General features: G+C 46.4%; 1 long non-coding RNA gene across 2 annotated transcripts in view; it reads left to right on the top strand.

The window, feature by feature from the left end:
• LOC145539281 (uncharacterized) overlaps window positions 1–22252 on the top strand; it is a 192255-nt gene that overhangs the window by 116344 nt on the left and 53659 nt on the right. The window lies entirely within an intron of this gene.

The raw sequence follows: 22252 nt of genomic DNA, 5'->3' as shown, positions 1-22252 counted from the left end.
GAAGCTATTTTCCTCACCCAAACACCCTCCTGTCCTCTCCTCTCTCTGTGTTTTGATCATTAATAAGACTCAGACTACTTTATTTTTTACTTGGCTCCATAGCTCAGCTTGTGGAATCTTAGTTCCCTGACCGGGGATTGAACCCAGGCCCCGGCAGTAAAGTGCAGAGTCCTAACCACTGGACCACCAGGGAATTCCAAAGAATGATACCACTTTTTGGTTTTCATTGAGACCTCTGTTCTTTCTTATTTATTTACTGGCTATGCTGGGTGTTCACTGCTACTCTGGCTTTTCTCTAATTGTGGCAAGTGGGGGCTAGTCCCTGGTCATGGTGCATGGGCTTCTCACTGCAGTGACTTCTCTTGTTGTGAAGCCCAGGCTTTAGGGTGCGAGGGCTCAGTAGCTGCGATTCCTGGGCTCTGCAGCACAGGCTCAATAGTTGTGGTGTATGTGCTTAGTTGCTCCGAGGCACGTGGGATCTTCCTGGACCAGGGATCGAACCCATATCTCCTTCATTGGCAGGCAGATTCTTTACCACTGGGCCACCAGGGAAACCCCATATTACTTTAAAGATACTGTCTCCAACCACTTCAGCCCGTAGGGAATCCTTATGCCAATAGTCATGAAAACTCCGTCCTTTGAAACTCAATATACTGTGGCTAGGCCAGTGTTTTCCAGAGTAGTTCCTGGAAGGTATGTCTCTTGAACTACATCTTTCTCCCTGTTTTCTGCTCCCCTTGAAGGATGAGTCCATGGCTAAGTCAATCTGTGAAACACTGAATGCTTTATCTGCCTCATGGAGACTCACATCGCATGTCAGCACACCAAATGCTTTTAGAAATTCCGCATTGGGAAATGGGCTTAACTTTTTCAACGCTGTACTTCTCAAATTTATGTCCTTGGAAACTTTCATTTATGTGACTCTATTAGCATCCTATTGAATGCGTTTTGGGAGATGCTCTTCTAGAAAGTTTATGACACACAATTAGAAATTTATAAGACTTCCCAGTTACACTGTACGTTTCTGTGCACTTTATCTCTCCCAAAGGGCCAATGAAATGTTAATTTCTGTCTTTGAAAAAAAATTTATGTTGTGGCAAGAGCTAAGAAAGGTTTGCTTGTGTGCCAATGTGGGGTCTTGGCATGAAAAGAAATTTTTTCATGCTGGGATATGGCAAAGATAAGGAGTGGTCAGTAGGAAAGGCAGACATTGACCAGTGATGAGAACAACTTAGACTCTTAAGCTGCCATGAACCATAAGTGAGGTTGGGTTTAGAAAGACCAAACATACTGTCAAAATCTCGGTGGAAAAGTTGGAATTTGAGAAACCCTCATCCGAAGAAAGGCAAATAGCTCTAATGTAAGAAAACTTCTCCAAGCCCCGGAGAGTGAAAAACAAAATTAAAGAAGAAGAGAGAGAGAGAGAGAAATGGAACAGAATGGATGGTTATAAAACACTCATTTTGCTTCAGTTTCAAAACTTTCCTGGGATGTGCTCCCAGATTGTCACTCTGCTACCAGGAGCTAAGGCTCCAGTTATTAAGGCTCTGTTGTTGCCAAAACTTCCTTTTTCTTTTTTTTTTAATCCACTTTTTTATTTGCTTCATGTTTCAGTAATGACCTTGAATAACCCTAGATCTTTATCTGTTAGGTTCAAATCGGTTCAACAGCTATTTATTGAATACCTTCTGTGTGCCAGGCTGTTATCGGGCTGCTGCTCCTAAGTTGCGTCAGTCGTGTCTGATACTCTGTGTGACCCCATAGAAAGCAGCCCACCAGGCTCCGCCGTCCCTAGGATTCTCCAGGCAAGAACACTGGAGTGGGTTGCCATGTCCTTCTCCAATGCATGAAAGTGAAAAGTAAAAGTGAAGTCGCTCAGTCGTGTCCAACTCCTAGAGACCCCATGGACTGCAGCCTACCAGGCTCCTCCATCCATGGGATTTTCCAGGCAAGAGTACTGGAGTGGGGTGCCATTGCCTTCTCCGGTTATTGGGCTACACAAATAAATAAGAGAGTCTTTTTGCTTGTGTATATTTTAGCCAGGGTTAGGGAGAGGAAATATTAGAAACAATGACAGGTAATTTCAGTATGGTACCAAGAAAGGGTGAGCGCAGAGAGACCTGGCCGAGCCTGGGGTCCCCAGTGACTCTTTCCACAGGGCCAACCAAGGGACTTTTAAGTGCCGTGAGACTTTCAAGCTAAAAATGTTTTCCTTTCAAATTAGAGGAAAAAAATGAATGTGCTCTTGCCTGGATTTTACTTGTCTTTATACCAACACAGCTGCAAAGAGCTTTTGAATATTTTTTTTTACAGAGGAGTGACCCACTCAGGCAGAAGGTCCTGGGATGCTGTATTCATTCCCTAGGGCTTCTGAGGCAGAGAACCACGACTGGGTGACTTAAACAGTGGAAATTATTGTCTCACAGTTCTGGAGGTCACAAGTTTGAGATCAAGGTGTTGGCAGGGTTGGTTCCTCCCGAGGGCTGTCCCAGGCCCCTCTCCCAGCTCCCAGGGGCCTCAGGTCTCTTCAACTTGTAGATGGTCTTCTCCTTGTGTCTCCACCTCTTCTTCTCTCTTTGTGTGTCTCTTTTTCTTCACACGACATTTTTTTTTTATAAGGAGGTTAGTCAGATTAGATTAGGGATGCACCATAGGCCTGTGTAACTTCATTTTAACAGAACAAATTACATTTACAACAACCCAAGTGGCACTAGGGGTAAAGAACCTGCCTGCCAATGCAGGAGACAAAAGAGATTGAGGGTTCAGTCCCTGGGTCAGGAAGATCCTGTGGAGAAAAGCATGCAACCCACTCCAGTATTCTTACCTGGAGAATCCCCTCCAGGGCAGAGAAGCTTCGCAGGCTAGTCCATGAGGTCGCAAAGAGTCGAACACGATTGAAGCGACTTAACATGCCTGCATTCATATTTTCAAACAAAGTCACCTTCTGAGGTCCTGGGGAGTGGGGGTTTCACTATACCAATTTGGTGTGTCTGTGGTGGGGGAGGACATAGTATGACCCATAATATGTCTCCAGGTGGGAAGGATGAGGGAGTCACGTGGCTTACCATGGTTACAGGTCGCCTCACCTCACTCCCGAAGAAATAAAACAAACACGTTCTTAGGTTCTTCCTGTGGGTCACGAGACCACTGTGGAAAATTACTTTGCAGACACGATCGGAACATTTTATTTATTGACCTAACCTCTAATTTAAGATGGCCAGATTTAACAGTCTACAAAGCAAATGTGTACCCTTGAAAGTGCTGACTATGAAACCTTTAGAAAGTGAAGCCTTCTGATTGAACCCAAGTTTTCTGTAGAAAACTTCCCTGCTGGCTTGGCCTTCATGTGTCCCAGGATGTCCAGGGCACAACTCCCCAGGTTTCATGGCCGGGAGCTGTTTCCCTCCCATTTCTCAGGGCCAGGCTCTGAGCCAGGGAACTCATGCCAGGAAGTGGTGATAAGGATTTTGAGCAAAGGCCCCTCCTCTGCTTCCCACCCTCATATCCTCAGGATTGGGGTCTAAAAGGGGCCAGAGCACATTTCTCACAGGTTCTGAGTGCTGTGTGGGGAAAGGGCCAGGCAGTCACCCAGGCACAAACCTGGCACAAGCCCCTCAGAGCCTGTTTTGAATTTGCATCTCTAATTCTGCCTTTCGCTCAGAGAGCTCAGGGGATGCTGTCTCCCGCTGCCCACGCTGTGCAGGCCTGCTTAGCCAGTGGTGGTTTGAGACGAGCCAAACTTACTCCTCACTCCCGCCCCGCCAACTCTGCAAATACTTCTGGGTGTCTGGTCCTCATTAGTGATGGCTGAGTCGACAGTTTACAACTTTAGCCTGTAGTACCACCTCACCTGTGGTTGACCAGATGCCCCCATCTTCACTTCTGAAGAAAAGGCCACAGGGCCCTGCTTGGGCCGTTGCCAGAGTTTGTCCTCTGGGCTTGCAGGCCACGCCGCTCAGCTGGCGCTGTCACCACCTTCCTGTCGGGGAGCCTAGCTCCCTGCGGCCTTTCCTTGCCCAGGCTTTTGCCAAACTCCCTGGATGGCGGCCATCTTGGGTTTTCTCCTGGAGCCCGTGGGCTGTCTGGGTTCTCTCACAGGTTGTAAGAGAAACAAACTGAAAATGTGCTAAGTCCTTCATCACCTCCTTCTTTTTCCAGCCTCTCATTTGAAGTTCTATGTGTATTCCCAGACTTGAACTTCTTAGTATTTTTCGTAAAAATAACTTTGTGTGGCAGCTCCAGTAAACATCTTAGTTTTAAGGCCTTTACAACTAGACCTCTTTTTGGAACCAGAATCGAACAGCTATAATAAGAGAAATATATAGGATAAAGGTTTGAAAGTGTGTCTTTTGTTCCTGCAGCATCTGAGCTGTTTTGCTGTTAACAGGAGGAAATATTTAGAAAAATCCAGGGCATTTCCAAACATCTGACTGCTCAGCTGGGTAAAAATACAATCTAAGTGTTTCCTTTCAGATTTGCATCACTTTATGATTAGTCAGGGCTTTGAAGTATGAATTTCCTTTTCCGAAATGTTTTCTATTACAGCTGTGTCTTTTTTTATGTGATGACCCAATTATATGACTCTTTAGCATGGAAAAGTTCACGTTATTAGTTTAAAAATATATTGTTGAGCCTCAATAACAGGTTTGTAAGACTGTGTCCATAAACTTTTATACTGTTTTAGAAACTTGTGTTGTTTTGTTTTAGGGTGTAGGAAAAGGAGGTTCCTGGGGAGGGGGGAAGTTGAGGTGTTCTTCAGGTAGAACAGAAGCAGAAACCAGAGAGGTGGTGAAGATCCCTTTTGAATGTACTCTTTTTATCCATTCATTATTGTAAGGGAGAAAGCTGGCATTGGCTTGAAACATTCCTGATTATTTGAACCAGAGCTTGTCTGGCTGTGGGACTTCTTCATCTTGCATGATTTAGAGCTCTTCTCATTTTCCTTTACCCAAAGGTACAACCATGAGTCCACAATGATCTGTTTGCTCCTAATATCTTTTAACAGTGAACTCTTTAAAAGATTGCTGAATTTATTTCATTACTTAGACACGTTCCAAGAGTTCTGGAAAAACATGGCCTCGGAGAGAATATAATCTGGAGATTAACATTCTTTAGAATGAGCCTCTCAGGGGATACTGTAGCACACAGGTTCTTAAAAAATATGTTATTTATAGCTCCAATATTTTCTTTATAATTTGTTCCAACTAGTTCATCATCATTGAAGCAAGGATTATACTCCCTTTTTTAAAGCCAAGCTATTTGCTTCCAAGTGAGAATTTAAAGAAAATTCAGTGTTTGATTTTCCCCCCTTATCTTTTCTGGGAGTAGATATATTGTGTGAGTGGTCCACATACCTGCCAAAATCAACTTTTAAAATAGACATAACGTAAGCCCAGCACACAAGCCGGCCTTGTTCCCTGGGTACAGCTCTGTCTCTGAGGATTCAGTTCTATAGGATTGGTTAGCCAGCCATGAAGCCTGCAGAGAAAATGCAAGAAAAATGATTGCCTTTTGTTTTTTGCCATCTCATTCATCAGTGGCATCATTCAATGCAACTTGATATAGAAACATCAGGACCTTTCCCCACTGCAGATGCATTTCAAAAATGGTGCTTGCCTTGTATGTGGTGGGCACACTGTATGTGGCATCTGGGGCTATGGCAGTGCTACTGGTCTCCATGGCCCTGTGAGACTGATCTGCAACTTTTGAGATCAGCCAGGGGCTCAGTTAACACATGGTCCTCCTCGTGATTCTTTCAAGGGTCCTTGCCTTCATTGTCAGGGATTTTTAAGGCACTGGGAAGTGAAAAGGCAGCTGGCACCAATACATACCCTCTGAGATGGTGCTGTTGGGGATTTCTAGACTGTAGATTGATGCTGGAAGCCAAAACAAATGATCTATAGTACAGAGGTAGTGCTGAGGATCAGCATCTAAAATTTAGAGACTGCCTCACTGCCTGTATTTAAAGGAATGAAAAGAGGAAAAATTAAAAAAATTCTCAGCCTTCAAATGAAGAGTGATTGAATGATCCATGATATGGATCTGCAGGCAACTTTTCAAAAAAGAAGGAAATATTTCAGCTTTCAGTGGTCCTTGAATAAACAGAACTCAGCAGTGTTAGAGTTTGTAATGGGCAGAATTGTTGCCCTTCCAAAAGAGATGTTTAAGTCCTATCCTGTGAATGGGACCTTATCTGGAAATCGAGTCTTTGCACATGTCAAGTTAAGGATGGTAGGATGAGGTCATCCTAAATTCAGTGAAGTGAAAGTTGCTCAGTTGTGTCTGACTCTTTGTGACTCCATGGACTATACAGTCCATGGAGTTCTCCAGGCCAGAATACTTGAGTGGGTAGCCTTTCCCTTTTCTAGGGGATCTTCCCAACCCAGGGATCAAACCCTGGTCTCCCACATTGCAGGCGGACTCTTTACCAGCTGAGCCACCAGGGAAGCCTAAGAATACTGGAGTGGGTGGCTTATCCCTTCTCCAGAGGATCTTCTCGACCCAGGAATTGAACCGGGGTCTCGTGCATTCCAGGTGGATTCTTTACCAGCTGAGTTACCAGAGACAGCCCTAAATTCACTGGCTACTGTCCTTAGAAGAGAAAGGAGTATGGGTTTGAGACACAGAGGCATACAGAAGAAAGAGGGCTGTGTGAAGATGGAGGCAGACGTTGGAGTGATGCAACTACAAGCCAAGGAACACCAAGGGGGTGCTGGCAACCACCAGCATTTAGGAGACAGGATGGAAAAGATTCTCCCTCAGAGCCTCCAGGAACAGCCAAGTCTGCTGACATTTGGATTTTCAACTTCTGGCCTCTGTAATTGGGAGAGAATAGACTTCTGTTTAAATCATCAAGTTGGGGGGTAATTTGTGGTGGCAGCAGCCTTCAGAAAGAAATACAGAGCTGTATGGGAAAAGACCCTGATGCTGGGAAAGATTGAAGGCAGGAGGAGAAGGGGACGACAGAGGATGAGATGGTTAGATGATATCACCGACTCAGTGGACATGAGTTTGGGTAAACTCTGGGAGTTGGTGATGGACAGGGAGGCCTGATGCGCTGTGGTTCATGGAATCGCAAAGAGTCGGATATGACTAAGTGACTGAACTGAACTGCTGGGGTCTTGAGACTTCTGATTTGATGAGCTTCATTTTATTTTGGGGGGGGGTGCTCAGAGACTTGCCCCAGTTTACGTGGTAGGTGAGTGGCTGAGCTTAGACTAGCAGGCTTGATTACAGACTTTGAGTTGATGGTCCCCCACGTCCACTAGTGACCTTTTATAGCCCACCCAGTGTGTGCAGAGAATGGGGTCAGGTGCCAGATGGACTAAGAGGAAAGTCACACCAGCTTGGTCATTCAAGAGCCTCAAGGAAGTCACATATTCAAAAGACTATGATGTGGGATGTTCGGTGGTGTCCTTAGAAGTTGTTGATCTAAAAACACTGGATGACTGTGTGTGCGATTGGTCAGAAAAGGCTGATTTTGGAATTTGGACTTGGTGGTTTGTGCTTTAAGAGAGGGGATTTCAGCATGGAGAGGTGAAGGGGATAAGGGGGGTGCAGGAAAAGAGATAGGGTTAGGATGGTGTATGCTCACTTCCAACTCCGTGAGTGCTCTTGAGGTGGTGGAAGAGGAGCCAACTGCTGTAGAGCCCTGGGGGCAGGGCCCAGGCCCAGAGCTGCTGCAGGGCCATCCTGCCCAGCCATGAGGGGACGTTGTCACCCTAGTGGGCCAGGGAGCAGGTCATGAGCTAAAGAGGATCATTCTGGAGTGTTAAGGTTTCTACATTAAGTTCTGGACTTTCCTGAGACCTGACACTCCTTCCTTCTTGCCTATTTCTTCTTCTCTTGGAATGGGCATGTCTGTTGTTGTTCAGTCACTCAGATGTGTCTGACTCTTTGTGACCCCACGGACTGTAGCATGCCAGGTTTCCCTGACCTGCACTATCTCTCGGAGTTTCCTCAAACTCATGACCACTGAGTTGATGATGCCATCCAACCATCTCATCCTCTGCCACCCACTTCTCCTCCTGCCCTAATCTTTCCCAGCATCAGGGTCTTTTCCAATGAATCGGCTCTTCGCATCAAGTGGCCAGAATACTAGAGCTTCAGCTTCAGCAACCACCCTCCCCACTGTTGTATTTTGGAAGCACACATCTTGCCTGATTTCACGGCTTCACAGCTGAGGGGAACTTGCCTCCGTGAATCCTACCTTGAGTCCCACCCGTATCTGATGTCGATGGTATTTGGATGAGACTTTGGACCTTAGATTTTTGATTCGATGCTGGAAGGAGTTAAGACTTTGGGGACTGTTGGGATGGAATGAATATATTCTACATGTGAGACAAACATGAATGTGGGGGGACCATGGGCAGAGTGCAATGCGTTAAATGCTTTGTCAGCCCTTCCCCCAATTCATATGTCGAAATTCTAGCTCCCAGTAAGATGGTATTAAGAGGTGGAGCCTTTGGGAGGTATTTAGAGTTCGATGAGGTCATGGAGGTAGAGCCCTCATGAATGAGGTTAGTGTCCTCCAGAGACACCCCCCCCCCCGTCTTTCCCACCATGTGAGGACACAGGTGTGAACCAGGAAGTGGGGCCTCTCCAGACACCAAATCTGCCAACAACTTGATCCTGGACTTCTCAGCGTCTAGCACTGTGAGAGACAAAGTTCTGCATTTGTTTCCAAGCCGCCTCATCTGTGGTGTTCTATGGTAGCAGCCTGAGCAGACTAAGACAGCTGTTAAGGGAACACAGAACCAAACGGGAAGGCGAGGGAACTCTGCTGATTGCCTTTGCTTCCTGCCTCTTTCTGAGTGGAATCTGGGTTCTGATCAAGTGTCTGCTTTTCAGTACAGTCTTGTGCTTCCGCGAAAGCTGATAGGACATCTAAGCAGGAGAGGTGGTCCAATAGCAATACCAGTAGAGTCACTCCCTTCCACTGTGATTGGCTAAGTCATGAACACATGACCTAATTCTGGCAAATGGAAAGTAAGAGAGATTCTGGTGGGGGTGGTGAGGGAGGGACAAAATGCTCCTGCAAATGTCCGCTTTCACCTGAGAGAAAGCGCAGAAAGAAAAACATCCCCTTTCCTTTGGACATTGTAGTGTCTGGATGTGGCCTCTAGAACTGTGGCAAGCATCTTGCTACCGGCCTGAAGATGAAGCCAGTGCTAAGGATGGCAAAGAACCAAAAAGGAAGAAACAGAGTGGTTGATGGCAGCGTGGCACCAGCGAGGCCACAGCCTACCGTCTTGTTTCCTGTTAAATGCCATTAATACATTTCTTTATTGTTTCTGCTGGCAGGAATCACTGTTCCTGCCATGTGTTGCTGAAAGCATGGCAGCCCTTCCTAGAGGAGGTGACATCTGAAAGGTGATTAGGAGTTAGACAGGAGAAAAAGGCGGAGAGATAGAGTTCATGTAGGATTTAAGGGGAAAGACTATCACCCCTGCATTTGAGACACTGAAAAATGTCATCTGTCTGGCACAGAGAATGGGAGCGGCGGTGCATGAGAAGCGATGAGAAGGGAGGAATAGAGAAACAGGAGCCAGAGGAGAGCCATACAGAAGTTTACAAGAATTCACTCCGGGGAGACAGAAAGGAGGGGTATTATTTAGGAGAATACTAAATTGGTTCTGTTGAGAGAGGAGATTCCTGCATCAGGCGGTGGCAACGGTAATGAAAACCAGGGGCAGATGGAAAAGACACCAGGGAGGTAGAATCCATGGTATTTGGCAGTAGATGAGCTGGAGTCGGGGTGGGGAGGGGGTGGGATGAAGACAGCAGACACCATGCCAAGAATCTCTGGTGAGTTACTCAGAAGATGCTCTTATCATGAAAGGCCTGTTGGAGGGAGACTGGGTTGGAAAGGGCTGAGGTGGACGGGGGGGACTTTTGCAGCCATCAGTTTGGGGTTTTCTGACTGCCAAGTGCTGAGATGCACACCAGACACAGAAGGGGGAGGAGCGTCTTGGCGGACAGTGAAGGGCAAAATGCAGCCGCTGTCAGCCGATCCTAGCCTGGGGGAGGTCCAGGGAGGTGAGGGTGGCCCTTGAGCTCAGAGCTCTCTGGAATATCTGCGGGACTGAGCGGGGACCCGGCCCTGGTTCTTCTTGGCTCCTCGATGGGGCTCTGACTCTGTCTCTCCACCTTGTCTGGTCCCTCTTGGCCCTACTTCTGCCCTCCTCCCGTGTCTGGGAGGCACACTCGGGCCCTTTTGCTCTCATGCAGCGGTTTATACCAAGAACCAGGCTGAGGCTGTGAATCCCGAAGTACCCAACTCTCGTGCATCAGAAGCCTTGGTTTTCAAGATTGTAATTCCTGCCCAGTTAAGATGTAGGGCTGCCTGCAGGTTGCATGCTTTTTGTCTCTGCATTCTGCGGGACTTGTCTCCTCTGAATCCCATTTAATAGACAGAAAGCCAGAGTAAATTTATCATACTGTTACCTCAGCACTGGTAGTAGTCACAGAAAGATGGAAAGAGTAGGAATGTTTCTGGCTAGGCTGAGATATGGGGCTTCCCTCAGAACTCAGTTGGTGAAGAATCTGCCTGCAATGCAAGAGACCCTGGTTCGATTCCTGGGTTGGGAAGATCTGCTGGAGAAGGGAAAGGCTACACAATCTAGTATTTTTGGGCTTCCCTGGTGGCTCAGCTGGTAAAGAATCTGCCTGCAATGCGGGAGACCTGGGTTCGATCCCTGGGTTGGGAAGATCCCCTGGAGAAGGGAAAGACTACCCACTCCAGTATTCTGGCCTGGAGAATTCCATGGGCGGTATAGTCCATAAAGAGTTGGACACAACTGAGCTTCTTTCACTTTCACTTTCAGGGTGAGATATGGGCTTCCCCCCATGGCTCAGCTGTAATGAATTCACCTGCAATGCAGGAGTTGCAGGAGATGCAAGTTCGATCCCTGGGTTGAGAAGATCCCCTGGAAGAGGGTATGGAAATCCACTCCGGTATTCTTGCCTGGAGAATCCCATGGACAGAGGAGCCTGGCGGGCTACAGTCCATAGGGTCGCAAAGAGTCGGACACAAGTGAAGCGACTTAGCATGCACACACGCAAGGTGAGATATAAGGAACAAACAAACGGCATTAATCAGAGCCTGCTCCAATACTTTGGCCACCTGGTGTGAAGAGCTGACTCATTAGAAAAGACCCTGATGCTGGGAAAGTTTGAAGGCAGGAGAAGGGGACAACAGAGGATGAGATGATTGGATGGTATCACTGACTAAATGGACATGAGTTTGAGCAAGCTCTGGGAGATGGTGATGGACAGCTAAGCCTGGCGTGCTGAATCACAAAGAGGCAGACACAACTGAGCGACTGAAAAGCAACAACAACAACAATGCAGAAATCCACTCAGCCCACATGAAAACCACAGTGATGGAGATGGACCTCTTTGTGGTCCCCCATCTGACTATCTGAGGCTTCACGTTCGGTTTGAAGGCAGGAACAGGGTGTTCTTTAAGCCTCCTGGCTGCTTTTCTTGCCTCAAGGCGCTGGGGATGTACAAGTTGGGGGTACAGGTGTTTTGGGGCCAACATCCCAAATGGAGTGCTGACTCCCGCTCCCTGGTTCTGGGAAGAGGTGGAGGAAATCCTTTGGCACCAAACAGCTAAACAAACACACACCCAAACAAAACAACACGAAAAGCCCTGCTCCAAAAACTTTCCACTTGCAAACATGTTTTTGACACTGCCAAAGGTTTAGGATTGCAACACGCGGGCGTCTTTGGCCCCCAAACCCGAGCACTCTGAAGTTTTCCCAAAGCACCTAAAATAAAGAATTCATTTTGGCAAAAACAGTGTGTTTGTAAACTAAAAGTCTTTATTTTTGAGAAACTCAATTCCCCCTTAGATGTAAAATATTCAGAGTAAAGTCGCTCCCCACCCCCTGGGCTATTTTCCATCTGCTTTTCCTGCTCCAGATTGTCACTGGCAGGTAGAAAATATCTCTAGTTATGTGTGTGTGTGTGTGTGTGTGTGTGTGTGTGTGGTTTTCATTAACTGGGTGTGCGTCTGGAATTTGTGCTTGTCGGCCAATCTCTGATTGCCTCGATGCTTCTTGAGAGAAAGATTTGCCGATGAAGCACTGGGTTCTTCCGGACTCTGGGTTTCTTGTGCCCTAGGAGCAGGAAGCTGGGAGCTCCCCAGAGACAAGAACCTACCCGATTCTTGTCAGGAATCCTACCCCACCCATCTAAACACAGACCCTGTTACATAGCGCAGATCTGAAGTGGGAGTAGCTTGTTTTCTATCTTCTTTTAAGAACAATTTCGCTGCTAAGAGCAAGCTCTGTTTTCCCTCCCAGGAGCCGAGGTGGCATCTTTTTTCTCTCTCTTCTCGCTATGAAGATCCTGTTCACACAGAAGCTCTGATAACCTTCTCACTTTAAAAGGGGGGCCTGAGGTCTTTAACAAAATCTTATAAACAATTCTCAGCAAATATTCAAAATTCAAAATACCCTGGCCTAAAATTCTAAGACAAAAGATCATTTAAAAAAAAAATTGTGATACTTCTTGGATTGGCCACAGAAGGCAGAATTCAAATAACATAAAATTAACCAAAGTGAAAAAATTCAGTGGCATTTAGTACAATATCAGTGTTGTGTAACCAACACTTCTATTGAGTTCCAGAGAAGTTTTGTTGCTCCAAAGTTAAAATTCCTTTACCCTTTAAGCAGTTTCTTTCTCTTCCTCTCCTTTCCCCAGTCCCTGCTATCTCCATGGATTCACCGATGCAGGATATATCATAACAATGGAATCATACAATATATACCTTTTATATCTGACTTCTTTCAATTAGCATCATGTCTTTGAGGTTCATGTTAGGAAAACCAGGGGACTCAGTGGTAGAGAATCCACCTGCCAATGCTGGAGATGTGGGTTCAATCCCTGGGTCAGGAAGATCCCCTGGTGGAGGAAAATGTAACCCACTCCAGTATTCTTGCTGGGAAAAATCCCATGGGTGGAGGATCCTGGTAGGCTATAGTCTGAGGGGTTGCAAAGAGTTGGACATGACTGAGCATGCATGTGTGAACGCATTAGGAGAACATTTGTTCCTGAAATGAATCCTTCTAAAGAGGCATGCAAAGTTGAATACGAGTGTTAAAGAACCTATGGGGTGAACTCTGATGTTTTTAGGGTGATGGGAAGAAAGCTTGCCAGAGGTCGGGGAGGCCAGACTCTATCCACAGAACCACCCCTCTGTCTTCCCAATGTTATGCCCTGGTTCTGGATCTGGGTAATGATTCTTGGGCCTTAACATCATCTCCCGCTCATGGCCCTTTCTACCTTCTTTCAGGGTCTGCTTCTCACATAGTGAACTGACTCTTACTGTGTAAATTCAGTACCACCCTGCCTTGCCTCTCTGTATCTGGGTTCAATAGATCCTGAGAGAAGATGAATCTCGTGGATATCAGGGAGAAGATAAACCATTGGCTTCTAAACTTCCAGCACTTTTCATCCTGTGGGTAGCCATGAGATCTTGTGCAGTAGAAATGGGAGCAGATGGTATCTTAACACTTGGACAGACAAAGGATGCTGACCAAAGATAAGTCCTGGAAGAAGTGACTAGTGATGAAAAGTTTTTAGTGTGTAAGTGTAGTAAACTCATTATAAGGATGTAAACTTAAAAATGATTTACCATATGGCTTTTTCTCTTTTATATTTTATTACTATCGTCTTTTCATTAAAAAGCAAAAACCAAAACCTGGTCTGACATCATTTCCACAGCTATTATTGACTTCACCTGTTTTGGTTATTTTTCTTATCTTTATACCCTTGTATTTGTTTACTCACTAAGTTGTGTCTGATTTTTTTGAAACCCCATGGGCTGTAGCCTGCCAGGCTCTTCTGTCCATGGGATGTGCCAGGCTAGAATACTTGCCTGGAGTGGGTTGCCATTTCTTTCTCCAGGGGACCTTCCTGACCCTGGGATTGAACCCATGTCTCCTGCATTGGCAGATGGATCCTTTACTACTGAGCCACCAGTAAAATTCTTTCTATATCTATACTGTATCCTTCTGGTATTGGAATTCATTCACCCAGGAATTGGAAACTATTAATATCACCTGTTAAATTTTAATAACCATATTTTTGTTCCTCTCATTTGATCTTGCTTAGTTACTCATTGGAGAAGGCGACGGCACCCCACTCCAGTACTCTTGCCTGGAAAATCCCATGGACGGAGGAGCCTGGTAGGCTACAGTCCATGGGGTCGCAAAGAGTCGGACACGACTGAGCGACTTCACTTTTACTTTTCACTTTCATGCATTGGAGAAGGAAATGGCAATCCACTCCAGTATTCTTGCCTGGAGAATCCCGGGGACAGGGGAGCCTGGTGGGCTGCCGTCTATGGGGTCGCACAGAGTCGGACACGACTGAAGCGACTTAGCAGCAGCAGCAGCAGCAGTTACTCATCAAACAGATTTACCTAACCACTAGATGGTGCTCACATGCTATTGTAAAGGGACAATGAAGTTAAACTATTTGGGAAAACAATTTGTCTTCATTTAAGGTAAATACAGAATTGGCCCTACAAGCTGTACCTGCTTGTGGTTTACAGATTTTTCTTCCCTCTTCACTTTTCTTGACTGCCTTTTCCACTGGGCATCACCATGAAACACAGGGAATCTAGAGTCAGACTAAGTTCAAATATTGCCTCCCTCCTTCCTCCACTTGCTATATGACCTTGAGTAAGTCATGTCACTTCATTGTTCTTATCTACCAAATGGTGTTAATAATACTACATACCTCACAGGATGGTGGTGAGAATTAAAAAGTTGACCTAGTCTCACATGTACTTGGAGAAGGCAATGGCACCCCACTCCAGTACTCTTGCCTGGAAAATCCCATGGACGGAGGAGCCTGGTAGGCTGCAGTCCATGGGGTCACTAAGAGTCGGACACGACTGAGCAACTTCACTTTCAGGTTTCACTTTCATGCATTGGAGAAGGAAATGGCAACCCACTCCAGTGTTCTTGCCTGGAGAATCCCAGGGACGGCGGAGCCTGGTGAGCTGCCGTCTGTGGGGTCGCACAGGGTCGGACACGACTGAAGCGACTTAGCAGCAGCAGCACATGTACTTGGTTTTTAAATAATTTGATTTCTTTTTCCTCTTCTTCCCACTTGATGGGGTTTAATTGACCTATAACACTGTATGTTTAGGGTGTATGGTGTGATGATTTGACACATATATGTTGTGGAATGATTAGCACAATAGGGTAGTTGTGTGCTTTCATTAATTGTCAATACTTTTGTTCTTTATTGTGGCATTGCTAATTACTCATACAAATGTTTCTCAAGTATCAGTTCAAGGACAAGCAGTATCAGAATCATTTAAAGATCTTACATAAAACATAGACTTCTTGTTCAGTTGCTGAGTCATATCTAACTCTTTGCGACCCCATGGACTGCAGCATGCCAAGCTTCCCAAATATAGACTTATGAGCTCCAAATCTTGGACATTTATTTCTGTCATTTTGAGGTGGCTAAGGGATCTATCAGAGAAGGCAATGGCACCCCACTCCAGTATTCTTGCCTGGGAAACCCCATGGACAGAGGAGCCTGGTAGGCTGCAGCCCATGGGGTCACGAAGAGTCGGACACGACTGAGCGACTTCACTTTCAGGTTTCACTTTCATGCACTGGAGGAGGAAATGGCAACCCACTCCAGTGTTCTTGCCTGGAGAATCCCAGGGACGGGGGAGCCTGGTGGGCTGCTGTCTATGGGGTCGCACAGAGTCGGACACGACTGACGCGACTTAGCAGCAGCAGCAGCAGCAGCAGCAGCAAGGGATCTATATTCCTTAAAAGTTTTATAGGTGATTCTGATGCTCAATTTGGAGGCCAGAGACATAAATTACCCAGGGATGTTGCTGTCTACTCAAGTCCAATCACTCTAAAGAAGCTAATGCTGTCTGTACACTGGTGGCTCCCAATTCCCCTTTAACACAGAGTGTGTACCTTCCAAAGCCCTGACCATTGGAATGACTTCCTTTAATCAATATCTCTCAAGGCCACCACTTGAATGAGGCTGTTCCGTAGCCACTGGCTATCTTTGGCTTGTGCCTCCATATTCAGGGCTTCCCTGGTGGCTCAGCTGGTAAAGAATCCACCTGCAGTGCGGGAGACCTGGGTGCGATCCCTGGGTTGGGAAGATCCCCTGGAGAAGGGAAAGGCTACCCGCTCCAGTATTCTGGCCTGGAGAATCCCATGGACTGTGTAGACCATGGGGTTACAAAGAGAGTTGGACACGACTGAGCGACTTTCACTTTGAATCACTTCATGTTTAGCTGACTCATGGATACATCAAGCTTGGGCATTTTCCATCTCCATCAGCTGGTCATAATGAATCTTCCATGTGGCCTTAAGTATGAGCTAAAGAGAGGCACTGATGCAAGAATGGAGAATAACATGGGGGTCTGGGATACGGAAGGGCTTTCCAGGCTGTGCTAGTGGTATAGAACCCACCTGCCAATGCAGGAGATGTAAGAGACTTGGTTTCAACCCCTGAATTGGGAAGATCCCCTGAAAGAGGACATGGCAACTCACTCCAGTATTCTTGTCTGGAAAAACTCATGGACAGAGGAGCCTGGCAGGCTACAGTCTGTGGGGTCACAAAGAGTCAGACACGACTCTTAGCAGAGTCTCTTAAGAGACTTAGCAGCGGTAGCAGTGGGATACCTAAGAGCTTCCCAGGCGGTGCAGTGGTAAAGAATCCACCTGCCCATGCAGGAGACACAGAGATTTGGGTTGATCCTTGGGGAAGAATCTCTGGAGGAGAAAAATGGCAACCTCACTCCAGTATTCTTGCCTGGAGAATTCCATGGACAGAGGAGCCTGGCAGGCCACAGTCCATGGGGTCACAAAGAGTCAGACACGACTGAGCGGCTAACATTTGCACTTTCACTTTGGGTCAACACTGGAAGTGAATACAGTTGTCTGTTTTCAGCAACTGTGAACTCTTTCTGATCCCCATTTTTGATAGGGATGAAAAGGACAGAGTTGTCAGATCAAAGGCTGCATGCCATGTACCTGAGCCTGTGTTTAAGTAAAGGCACACTATCTGACAAGGAAACTCCAGTGCCAGCCATGGGCTGCTGCTTGTTTAAATCTGCAGGAGCTTGTCATCCTCCAAGACTCATATGATTTCTGCAGAGACCAGACTAAATAACTAAATGGTAATATGATAGGGGCCATACTCTGCATCCTATAGGTCTTTAAGGGCTCTAAGCTATATATATATATGTATACATATATATATGTGTATATATATATATGTGTGTGTGTGTGTGTGTGTGTATATATATATATATATGGAATTTAGAAAGATGGTATCGATGATCCTACATACAGGGCAGCAAAGGAGACACAGATGTACAGAACAGACTTTTGGACTCTGTGGGAGAAGGCGAGGGTAGAATGATTTGAGAGGACACCATTGCAACACATACACTACCATGTGTGAAATAGATGGCCAGTGCAAGTTCAATGAAGCAGGGCACCCAAAGCTGTTGCTCTGGGACAACCCAGAGGGACCAGGTGGGGAGGGAGGTGGGAGGGGGGTTCAGGAAGGGGGGGACACATGTATACCCATGGCTGATTCATGTCAATGTATAGCAAAAACCTGGAGAAGGCGATGGCACCCCACTCCAGTACTCTTGCCTGGAAAATCCCATGGATGGGGGAGCCTGGTAGGCTGCAGTCCATGGGGTCGCTAAGAGTCGGACACGACTGAGCGACTTCACTTTCAGGTTTCACTTTCATGCATTGGAGAAGGAAATGGCAACCCACTCCAGTGTTCTTGCCTGGAGAATCCCAGGGACGGCAGAGCCCGGTGGGCTGCCATCTATGGGGTCGCACAGAGTCGGACACGATTGACGCGATTTAGCAGCAGCAGCAGCAGCAGCAGGGCAAAAACCATCACAATATTGTAAATTAATTATCCTTGGATCAAAATAAATTAATTAAAACTAACTAACTAAATAAACTCCAAACCTCCCCTTCTCCCCACCCCAGGACAAGATTTTGTTTTAAATTTATTTTTTAATTGGAGTATAATTGCTTTATAATGTTGTGTTAGTTTCTGCTGTACAACAACATGCATCAGCTATCAGTGCACAGATATGCCCTCCCTCTTGAGCCTCCCTCCCACCCCACTTCCATCCCACCCCTCTAGGGCATCAGAGAGCCCTGAACTGAGCTCCCTTGCTATATAGCAGCTTCCTGCTAGCTATTTATTTTATACATCAGTTCAGTTCAGTTCAGTGCTCAGTCATGTCTGACTCTTTGTGACCCCATGGACCACAGCACGCCAGGCCTCCCTGTCCATCACCAACTCCTGGAGCATACTCAAACTCTTGTCCATCGAGTTGGTGATGCCACCCAGCCATCTCATCCTCTGTCGTCCCCTTCTCCTCCCTCCTTCAATCTTCTCCAGCATCAGGGTTATTCCACTGAGTCAGTTCTTCACATCAGGTGGCCAAGGTATTGGCCATTTTACACATTTTACAAATTTTACATTTTACACATGGTAGTGTATATATGTCAATAAATGGATAAAGATGATGTGGCACATATATAAATATATATATAATGGAATATTAGTCAAAAAAGGAACAAAATTGGTCCTTTGTAGTGATATGGATGAACCTAGAGTCTGTCATGCAGAGTGATGTAAGTCAGAAAGAGAAAAACAAATATATGTTAGTGTATATAGGTAGACTCTAGAAAAGTGGTACAGATGAACCTACTTGCAGGTCAGGAATAGAGACTCAGATGTAGAGAATGAACTTATGGATACAGTGGCGGGGAGGAGAGATATTGTTTTTGATTTACTAGTTGGTTTGGGTAGGGAGCAGTTTGAGCCACTTCCTCTTAACCTTCTGCGATATGATGGCTCTTCTCTGTATAGACATTTACAACCACCAGGTATGTCTGTTCCCATATGGATTTGGGAACTGGGGTGATGACTGGGCTCGCTCCCCCAGCTTCCTGATCTTCCAGTGTCACTTCTTCTGATGGGGTAGATTGAGCAGGGTACTGGGTGGTTGCTCTGCCTGGGCTCTCGGGGTGCTGTTCTCTCATCGCTGATCCATGCCTGCACGACCCCCAGAGGACGCACTCCCCACCTTACTCTCCACCTGATGCGAAGAACTGACTCATTTGAAAAAACCCTGATGCTGGGAAAGATTGAAGGCAGGAGGAGAAGGGACGACAGAGGATGAGATGGTTGGATGGCATCACCGACTCGATGGACGTGAGTTTGGGTAAACTCCGAGAGTCGGTGACGGACAGGGAGGCCTGGCGTGCTACGGTTCATGGGGTTGCAAAGAGTCAGACATGATTGAGCGACTGTCCTGAACTGAACTGAAGGCTCAGTGGTGATGCCTCCTTCTGGCAGATGGAGCAGAACATCGAAACTACACCACGGATGATCGGGAACAGCGCTTGGACCAGCTATATTGTTATTAAAAGCTTTCTTCTTGTTATTTCCCGAATGGAAGTCTTCTCCACAAAGCGCTGCTGTCCTGGAAGGCTCTGGCCATGCTCAGCCATCGCTGTCTCAGACACCAGTTCTCAGAGCCTCCACCTGCTGCGGGGCTGTCATCGAGCCAGGGGCGACACGGAGACCATCTAGCTGTCATCGGCACTTTGGGAGCTGATGAAGGTGAATCCGGGGAGCTGCAGACACAGTCACAACGGGCTCACGGAGTTTTTAAGCTTGCACATCCCAGAGCTGACCACAACAAAAGCTCCAAAGAGGAAAGGTCAGACCCATGAAGTGCTATTTGTTTTCACTGAAACTCCATCCCTCCCACTTAACACCCGTCTAACCAGCGATGGAATCAATTACCACGTGTCAGCCCGAAATCTGACACAAGAAAGGAAAGAAGGACACAACCTCCCAGGGGGGTTGGCAGGCGGGCAGAGGGGACCGGGGAGATAGAAACCTTGGGGTGGGGAGCCGGTGAGTGAGCCACTGTATCCTGTAATTAAGGGTGGAAGGCGGCCCGAGACCCTCACCCCTTCTCTCTCTCGCTCTCCCGGCCTTGGAGCCCGGATCAGTTTCACCGGTTGTACTATTGGGTGTTTCTGTTTCTAAGGGTGGTCAGCCAACCTGCGAGGTTATTCGACTTTGGTTACATAAGTTGCTCCATTTAATAATTGAAAACCCAGCGGTTCTAGACATTTATTCTTTGATTGAGCTCCAAAAGGAAGAATTCCTGTCTGATCAGGTTCTGCCGCCGTGCGGATTCAAGCTGATTGAGTTGCTCCATGTCTCAGGCTTCTGTTAAATGTGGTGTCAGCTCAGCGGAGAGCCTCCTTTTAAGGTGATGTCATTCACTTGCTACCTTTTTTATGTAAGTCTCGAAAAGAGAGTTCTGTGGGGGGGTCCCCTCCACTGTGGATGTCAGTTAGCCTACTGCTGATTCACCAGCTCTATTAAATAAGATGCTTTTAGTTTCCCCAAATCAGGTTTTTGTTCATCAAGGAGACCCAAATGCTTAAATTTTTTATGAATGGGATGAAGAACCCTCTCGCCTTCGGGCAGAGCATTCCACAGATACGTTCCGTAAATGGCATTGCCTCTCAGATTGCTGTACCGTATTGAAACGTTTGAAGTGTGAGCGCTGATTACAATGAAACATTGGGTACAGAAAGCGGGAAGCGTGGCCCTACATATTAAAAGATATTTTAATAAGATATTAAAGATATTAATAAGATAGTTTAATAAGATAATAAAAGATATTTCCACTTATCGGCAGGGATTAATGAAAGGCATTTTTTTTTTTTGCTCATCCAGATGATGAAAATGGTGAGTGGAATAATATGCAGCATGCTAATGAATGAATTGTGCGTTGGCCTTTACCACAGTTGTTAGTTTTGCTTGGTCTTACAAAAGTCATGTCTCTTTATGACACTACTTCAAGACGATTTCTTCTAATCTAAGTGGTGCTCAGTTTTGGGGTCTACCGTCTGCAGAGAGAGATAGGCAATACGTGCTTGCCTCTTTGCTCTCTCAAAGTGACACCCCCGACTGCATGGTTTTATTTACTGCCTACATCCGAATGTCCCTTATATCTTTATTATCACACTGGCACTTCGCTCCCCAAGGCTCAGCTCTTTGTCTTCATCTCCGGGTAGACACTGTGCCCCTGTCTCCCAGTCCCCTTAGACGCAGCACCGGCCACGTGGCATCAATCATCTGTCCCCAGTTTGTCACCTTCTCCGTATCTATTTTCCATTTCAAATGTGGGAGTGAAATCCCAGGGGTCACTTAAGCTTGAAACCTGAGATACTTTCCTGACTCCCCTGTCTCCTTTATCCCCCACATCATCAGATGTTATTGATTTTGCTCCTAAATATTTCTCACGTTAGCCCCTCTCCGCGCCATTCCTGCTACATTCCATGCTATTTTATGTCTCCGTCCTTTCTTCCTTCCTATTTTGACGTCCTCGAAGTTCTCGCTTCTGTGGCTTTACTCACATTTTTCCTCTGGCTAGAGTCTGTCTCTTCTTTTCTTTCTCTTTTTAACCAGAGAAACTTAAGATCCTAAGATTCAAATCAGGCATCACTTTTTTTTTTTGTAAAGGGAACATTGGTTATTTGCAAAAATCTGTATTTTCTCTTGAGTTCTCTCTCCTTGACACCATTCCTGTTTCTCCACCTCTTCCAGGGTGAAAGTTTTGAATCATCTTTTGCCCCCTGGATGATCTGTTACCAGATATTGACACAGTACTGGATTTTACCCACTCTCTTTCCTGTCGCCCCCATTGCTTTTTCAGGTTGAGGCCCACCTGATTTTCATGTCAGCTGATACCCCTATCTCCCATCTCCTAGTAAATCTTTCCACCCCCATTCTTTCCAACTTTTGTCCTTTGGCTTCCTAGTGGATTCAGCTAACATACTTCTTTTTCTATTTAAAAATTTTTGGCCACACTGGGTCTTCATTTTGGAGCACAGCCTCTCTCTAGTCGCTGCGTAAGGGCTTCCCGTTGCAGAGCATGGGTTTTAGAGTGTGCGGGCTCAGTAGTTGCCACACACAGGCTTAGTTGCCCCAAGACATGTGGGATCTTAGCTCCCTGCCCAGGGACCGAACCTGCACCCCCCTCATCAGAAGGTGACTTCTTAACCTTTGGACCACTAGGGAAGCCCCCACCCCCCCAACCTACTTCTTTGGTCAAAATCTGCTCTGTACCCATTTTCTGCAGAGAAATGACTTCACTCTCTAGCACGACATTTGAAGC

Source organism: Giraffa tippelskirchi, chromosome 2, assembly GCF_054371585.1.
Source record: "Giraffa tippelskirchi isolate mGirTip1 chromosome 2, T2T-mGirTip1v1.2.pri, whole genome shotgun sequence".
Classification (NCBI taxonomy): Eukaryota; Metazoa; Chordata; class Mammalia; order Artiodactyla; family Giraffidae; genus Giraffa; species Giraffa tippelskirchi.
The sequence above is the reverse complement of the archived record's forward strand: the minus strand, read 5'-3'. Positions and strand labels throughout refer to the sequence as shown.